The sequence below is a fragment of the Saccopteryx bilineata genome, chromosome 1 (genome assembly GCF_036850765.1).
Source record: "Saccopteryx bilineata isolate mSacBil1 chromosome 1, mSacBil1_pri_phased_curated, whole genome shotgun sequence".
Taxonomy (NCBI): domain Eukaryota; kingdom Metazoa; phylum Chordata; class Mammalia; order Chiroptera; family Emballonuridae; genus Saccopteryx; species Saccopteryx bilineata.
In genome coordinates, this window is record NC_089490.1 from 118,524,028 (window position 1) to 118,532,041 (window position 8,014).

Sequence of the window (8,014 nt, forward strand, 5' to 3'; positions counted from 1 at the left end):
TCTCTCTCTCTCTCTTTCACTTCCTGCAGCCATGGCTCAATTGGAGCGAGTTGCCCCCAGGCACTGAGGATGGCTCCATGGCTTCCTCCTGAGGTTCCAAGAAGAACTCAGTTGCTGAGCAACAAAGCAACACCCCAGAGGGGGAGAGCATCATCCCCTAGGGGACTTGCTGGGTGGATCCCAGTTAGGGCACATGCAGGAGTCTGTCTCTGCCTTCCTTCCTCTCACGGAAGGAAGGAAGGAAGGAAGGAAGGAAGGAAGGAAGGAAGGAAGGAAGGAAGGAAAGGAGGGAGGGAGGGAGGGAGGGAGGGAGGGAGGGAGGGAGGGAGGGAGGGAGGGAGAGAGATGGAAAGAAGGAAGGAAGGAAGGAAGGAAGGAAGGAAGGAAGGAAGGAAGGAAGGAAGGAAGGAAGGAAGGAAGGAAAGAAAAAAGAAAAAGAAAGAAAGAAAGAAAGAAAGAAAGAAAGAAAGAAAGAAAGAAAGAAAGAAAGAAAGAAAGAAAGAAAGAAAGAAAGAAAGAAAGAAAGGTTTTGTGGTAGAGGTCAGTTCTTAGAATTCAAGATGGCCCACAAGAATGAGAAAGCAGTGAAATCACAGACATGTCCCAGGTCACAGGTAATGAAAGGGAAGCACATACCCATTAGCACTGCAGCGACTGTGAGAACAGGGAGGACAACAGCTACAACCTGGGTTGTTTGAGTGAATCCAATGACACTGGAGCCAAGAAGAAGAAAAAGAAAGCAAAGAAGAAAGAGAAAGACAGTGAGACAGATCCAGCAGTCCAGGACGATCCTGTGATGAACACTTTGCCAGCACAGAGGCTTCAGGAAACACAGAAGATCACTGAACTGTTTTAAGTGCATCAGGGACCTGCCAAAACAATGGAGGAGACAAGAAAAAGAAGCTTTCAGTTTGGGGACCCACAGCCTGTCCCCAAACGGAGAGAAGTGGTAAACACCCATGATCCTGTGGATCCTGACAAAGACAACACCTGCCAGGAGCCCAACAGCCTGGTCTAAGGCTTCACCTGGGATGTCTTGAACCTGGGAACCAAGTTGTGTTAAAAGAATTACACATGCTCCTGAGTGAGAATTATGTGGAGGATGATGACAATGTGTTATGATTTGATTATTTTCGGAATTTTTTTTTGTGGGCTCTCCAGTGCCTGGCTGTCTCACCCAACAACACTGTGGGGATTGCATGGTCATCCAAGCACACAGTCACATCAATAACATGGAGAAGAAGATGGTGGAGATCAACTACCTGTGTGCCCACAAGACACTGTGCTCCAAGAGAGAGGCTCCAGTCCTGATCCATGAGATTACCCAGCAGGTTCACCTGGAGGGCATTTTCTAAGGTGTTTACATTGCAAGGGTGCTATTATCAAAGCTTGGTGACACCTGCAGTTATTGGCATCATTCTCTAAACCCATAGAAGCTGATTGAAGTGAAGTTCTTCCACATGAACAGAAATATGAGCATGCAGCTACCGTGAAGCTCTACCGATGGCCACAATCTCCTAATATAGCTGGACTGCAACCAATAGAAAAAAGAACATTCCAGTAGTGTGCCAGCTCCTCACCAGATACCTGAAGCAGTTTCACCTCATGTCAGTCATGAGCAAGGAGGAGGTGAAGCACTGGTTCTATCACTGATACTTTTGGAACGGAGAGTGCAAATGGTGAAATAATAGACTTTCTAAACATTATAGCTTCCCTTCACCATCATGATCCATCCAACCCACAAGAGTTTAAAAGATGTTGATTCTTTCTACAATGTTTATACCCAGACCACTCTTCTAGACCTCATGAGTGACACTCCGGTTCCTGGCAAAATAAAAGAATTCGATGTGTTCAGTGCACTGGATCTGATGAAGAACCAAACCTTCCTGGAGAAGTTCAAGTTTGACATAGAGAACTGCAACCTGCAGTATTATCTTTACAATTAGAAATACCTCAGCATGCGGGCAGAGAGGGCAAAGCTGATGTTACAGTAAGTAGTCACCAGTGAGATTCTGGATAAAACCACTGAGAATTCAAACCAGGAAATGGAACTCCACCACTTGTCAGCCCAGTTTTCACAAATGTGAGAATCTCTGGTAAAGAACAAAAGTGAACTGGCTTTACCAAACCACCACTGAACTTGACAATTGCATTGCAATGACTAGACTGCATGATGGCACTTCTAGCCAAGTTTCTGGTTTTTCTGTTTTCCAGTTAATCACATCCTTATGCAGCTGTGATCAGGAAATGTAATTATTGAAAACTAGCTCATAATTGGCATATTATGGAGTTAATAGGTGAATAATAAAAGTATATACATAATATATACATAGAAAGAAGTTTTTATTTTGTTTTATTAATTTACGGTTTTAAGTCTTACATGTAGGTATTATATTCCATTTGAGTTCATTATTGTGAATGATGCAAGATGGAAGTCCAATATTATTTTTTGCATGTTATTATCCAGTTTTACCAATACTATTTATTGACAAGACTATTCTTTACCCATTGAATATACTTGGCTCCTTTGTGAAATATTAGTCAACTGTATATGAAAGAGAATTCTGTTCCATTGGTATATGTGTCTGTTTTTATTCCAGTACCATAATGTTTTGAATACTATAGCTTTATAATATAGTTTAAAATCAGGGAGTTTGATACCTTTATCTTTGCTACAAATCTTAGAATTGTTTTTTGCTCTATCTGTGAAAAATGCTATGGAAGTTTTGATGGGGATTACATTGAATCTATATATGGTTTTCTAAATGTTGCTAATGTACGCATGTAGATAAATAATGATGTGGAAAGAGAGCAAAAGGAGTTGGACATGATATTTTGTAAAACTTGGAAAATCTGCTTCATTATGAAGCTTCAGCATTCCATTTAGCGTAACTTGTTAGAAGGCTAAAATGTTCATAGGCTCATTTGCACATTCCAAGAGGTCATTGTGCCAAGTGTTCCCAACACTCCCCAGGGTAAAACCAACTCATACCCAGACTGAGAGAAGATGCTTCTGTGCTTCCATTTTAAGGCATGTGCAGTGGAAGCCAGAATAGCTACCACAGAGACCTTTCAGTCTAGCCTAGAGAAGGAGCTGATTAGTTAGTGTAAGGAACAAACACAAGCCCGTGAAATTTTTTCTTTTTTTAAGATTTTATTTATTCACTTTAGAGAAGAGAGAAAGAGAGAGAGAACAGAGGAAGGAGCAGGAAGGATCAACTCCCATATGTGCCTTGACTGGGCAAGCCTAGGGTTTTAAACTGGTGACTTCAGTGTTCCAGGTAGATGCTTTATCCACTTCACCACCACAGGTCAGGCAGCCCATGGAATTTTTAAAAAACTGATTGGTTGGCTAAAAGAAAGCTAGTCCTTCCCAGCTCAAAAATATAAACACAAGCTTAGCAAACCTCTCTCTCTCTTCCTGCTTGGAAACAAGGTTGCCCCATTCACTTGTTTACAGGGTCTCCAAGTAGCAGCCCTGCTGCAATGGCTGGCAGCCATTTGTGACCCAGCAGCTGAGCAGTTTTCTAAGTACAGGCTTTGAACAGTGCCTGGACTGAACTAAGCTTTGATATGGGTTAAACCATGGTATGGGATATCTGGACTTTGGTCTTTATACTGGGCTTAATTAAGACAAGACTGGAATTTTTCCTTGGCAAGACAGAGGAAAATCAAATATTAAATACCTAGGAGCAATCTTCTATTTTAATTTCAAATAAATCTTAATGCAAGAGCTTAAACTTCTCTAGATGCGGGCTGTTTGAAATTTCTTTCTCTTGACACTACTCTACACTGCAACTGACTACATCAGAACCAATATCAGCATGGATATTTTAACAATATTAATTCATTCTTTTGATCCATAAATGTGGAATATCTTTCCATTTATTTGTGCCTCCTTCAATCTCTTTCATCAAAATCTTACTGTTTTCAGTGTACAGACTTTTTACCACCTTGGTTAAATTTATTGCTAATTATTTATTGTTTTTAATGCTATTGTAAATTGAATTGGTTTTTTTATTATTTTTTAGAAAATAAAAAAAAAGAAAAACTAGTTTAAAGTTAGCAGAAGGAAGGAGATAATATAGATCCAAAAATAAGTGAAATAAAGAACTGAGAAACAATACAAAATGTCAGTGAAATTAAGCTGCTTTTTTGAAAATAAAATCAAAATTTACAAGTCTTTAGCTAGAGTAAGAAAAGAGACTACTCGAATAAATAAAATCAGAAATAAATGAGAAAACACTAACCGATAGCACAGAAACACAAAGAATTATAAGACACTACTTAAACAATTATATACCAACAAATTGGACAACCTAAAAGAAATAGATAAATTTCTACAACCATGCAATTTACTGAGACCAAATTATGAAGACACTGAAAATCTGAACAGATTAACAAGTAAGGAGGTTGGATCAGTAGTAGAAAGCCTGCCAATAAAGAAAAGCTCAGGACCAGATGGATTCACTGGTAAATTCTACCAAACATTTAAAGAAGAATTTACAACAATCCTTCACAAATTGTTCCAAAACACTGAAAAGGCAAAAACACTCCAAAATTCAATTAACAAGAACAACATTACCTTGATACCAAAGCCAGGTAAGGAGACTACTAGAAAATAGAACTACAGGCCAAATGCCTGAAGAGCATAGGGTCATTAAATTTTCAACAAAATATAGCAAACCAAATTTAACAGTACATTAAAAGGATCACACACTATGATCAAGTAGGATTTATGTCTGGGATACAAGGATGGTTCAAGATACACAGTCAATAACTATGATATAACACTTTATAAGATGAGATAAAAATCACAAGCTCATCTCAATAGATGCAGAAAAGCATTTGACAAAATTCAATATCTTTTCATAATAAAGACTCTCACCATATGCATGTAGAAGAAATGTATGTCAACACAATACAGGCCAGATGTGACAAGTCCACAGCTAACATCATGCTCAACAAAAAAAGGCTAAAGGCTTTTCTTCTAAGGTCAGGGACAAGAAAACAGTGCTTACTCTTACCACTTCTCTTCAATATTGTAGTGGAAGTCCTAGCCTGAACCTTTAGGTCAGAAAAAGAGAGAAAAGTCATCCAATTCAGAAAGGAAGAAGTAAAATTATTTGTTTGTAGATGATGTGATCTTATATAGAGAAAATCCTAAAGATGCCACCAAAAAACTGTTAGAAGAAGAATAATTTAGCTGAACTGATGGCAGCCAAGTGGATTAAGCATTGGCCCAGGATGCTGAGGGCCTGGTTCAAAACCCTGACCCTGAGGTCACCACCTTGAGTGCAGGATCACAGACATGATCCCAAAGTTGTTGGCTAGAGCCCAAAGGTCACTGGCTAGAAGCTCAAGGTCTCTGGCTTGAGCAAGAAGTCACTGATTTGGCTTGAGCGCCCTGATCCAGACAAAATTAAAAGCAATCAATAAAAACTAAAGCGAAGTAACTACGAGTTAATGCTTCTCACTTCTCCTCCTCATCCCCTTCTCTATTCCTGCCCCTTTCTAAAAAAGGAAATAATAATAACAATAATAATTTAGGCCTGACCTGTGGTGGTGCAGTGGAAATGCTAAGGTCACCGGTTCGAAACCCTGGGCTTGCCTGGTCAAGGCACATATGGGAGTTGTGCCAGCTCCTCCCCCACTTCTCTCTCTCTGTCTCTCCTCTCTGTCTCTCCCTCTTCTCTCTAAAATGAATAAATAAATAAAAATTAAAAAAATAATTTAGTAAAGTTGCAAGACACAAAATCAACATATAGAAATCAGGCATATTCCCATACATGAACAACAAAATATCTGAAAAAGAAATAAAGAGATGAATGTTTATTTCAACTTTTGCAATTGCATTTGACATACTAACATGGCCAGGCCAATCAACTTAAAAGGTTAAATAGGCAGTGAAAAATTTAATAGTAACTAAAAAAAAGAAAGGATTATAAATTAGAAATTTACAAATAAGCTACATAAAACTTACATTTGTATTTGTAGGGGTAGATGATATATATTTTTGCATGTGTATTTATACTGAAAACAGGTACTTTGTAGCCATCCACAATTAAGAAACTTCCAAAGAATAATTTTAGGAAATTGTCATTAACAATCCCTAACACTTTAGAGTAGTCAAAATTAAAAAAAACAAAAAAAATAATTAAATGTGAAGGTTGACATCATTGGGTGACTTTAAATAGTATAATTAAGTAGAATACAAGGTATAAAATTCAGATGGCAAAGGTTTAAAAAGAGTGGATGCTAAAGGACTTGAAAATCATAAAAGGTCCAAGATTGGAAACAGTAAAAGCCTTTTTTGAAAAGATTGCCTAGGTTATCACTAGTAATTTTGGTTCTTAGCAAAAGAGAAAGGAGGCTGATAAAATGATGATAGGAAAAGAATTCAGAATTTTATTTTTCAATCTCAACTCCTTTGTTTCCAGGCTCTGCTAGAATCAAATAACAAATATTTATTGAAAGCTAAAATTTCAAAATTCAGTTTATCTGAGAGTCATCAGGCCTTAGGATATATTATGTTATTATGGTAGCCAAACTGATTTATACCAAAAAACAATGAAGTAATTTATAATAAAAAGCATAACTGTTAAGCAGACTGCTCTTAGTTTGGGCTGGTCAACATGTTTTAATTCTCTAGGGGAAAAGCTTTCTCAGTGAAGCAAGTTTAAAATTACTAGGTGTTTGTTGGTCATCCCTACCAAGAGAAAGGTTTCTCTCCATATCTTCTATCTTTTTCATTGCCATTGTTAATACAGTCCAGACTTTATTAAAAGTAGGATGCTTTTAGGCCCTGGCCAGTTAGTTCAGCATCATTCCAAAACACCAAGGACACAGGTTCCATCCCATCACAGAACATACAGGAAGCAATCAATGCACGCACAACTAAGTGGAATAACCAATGAACGCTTCCTTCTCTCTCTCTCTTCCCTTTCCTCTCTCTGTCTCTCTAAAACCAGTCAATATAAAAAAAAGTACAATACTTTTTAAAATGTAAAGTTTGCCTGACCTGTGGTGGCACAGTGGATAAAGCGTCGACCTGGAAACACTGAGGTCGCTGGTTCGAAACCCTGAGCTCACCTGGTCAAGGCACATATGGGAGTTGATGCTTCTTGCTCCTCCCCTCCTTCTCTCTCTCACCTCTCTAAAATTAATGAATATAAAATGTAAAGTTTTGGCCCTTGCTAAGACTAAATTCAAACTTCTGAGCAGGAAACTCAGAAATCTCTACTTCTTAACAGCTTCACCACTCAATCCAAATGATCTTAAAGCACATTAGAGAATATTTGGAATGGTCTATACTCACTTCCACTTCCTCACTTTATATTTTTTTATTCAATTCAGTCTGGTTTCTACTACCTCACTCTGTTCTTCTCTTGCTGAAATATTCCATGAGATCTTAATATTCAGCTCCAATGGCATTATTCTTATTCACTTTTCTAAAACAGTGAAAATTTTTGCCCCTCTCTCCCTCTTGGGACTTTCTACTTCTCAGCTTCAAAAGTAGCCTTCACTCTAGTTTCCCTCCCTACGCACTTAATCTTGTTTGTTTTCTTTGCTGAATCCTCTTCCATTGCCTTTGGCCATACATCTGTGGTTTGCCCAGAGTTCAGTCCTTATTTTTTCCTTTGATATTTCTAAGCAGTCTTTGAGAACAATTTCATTCATTTCCATTTCTTTTTCAATTAATTATATTTTTATAATTCCCAAGTTTTTATTGCCAATCCTGGGTCTTTTTTAAATTGTGGCCATTAGCCTCCAGTGCTGAAAAAGTAGCTGTTTTCAAGAAGTAAGTAAGCTTGAGATAGGAGGAGCAAAAAAAGCTGTAAGTGGAACTGCTCACATGAAGTCTGGGAAAGATTTAAAAAGTGCTGATGGAACTGTCTCAGATTAGATAGACCCAGTATATGAGACATAATGAGAACCAGGTGAGCATTAGCCCAGGAAACATAAAGCTAGTGATTGAGCAGATTGATCCATCCCAGAGAACCTAAAGCCTCAA

General features: G+C 38.1%; 1 pseudogene; it reads left to right on the forward strand.

Moving 5' to 3' along the window:
* Window positions 1–560: 560 nt before the first annotated feature.
* LOC136320072 (glycylpeptide N-tetradecanoyltransferase 1 pseudogene) lies at window positions 561–1,994 on the forward strand (annotated as a pseudogene).
* The last annotated feature ends 6,020 nt before the right edge of the window (window positions 1,995–8,014 follow it).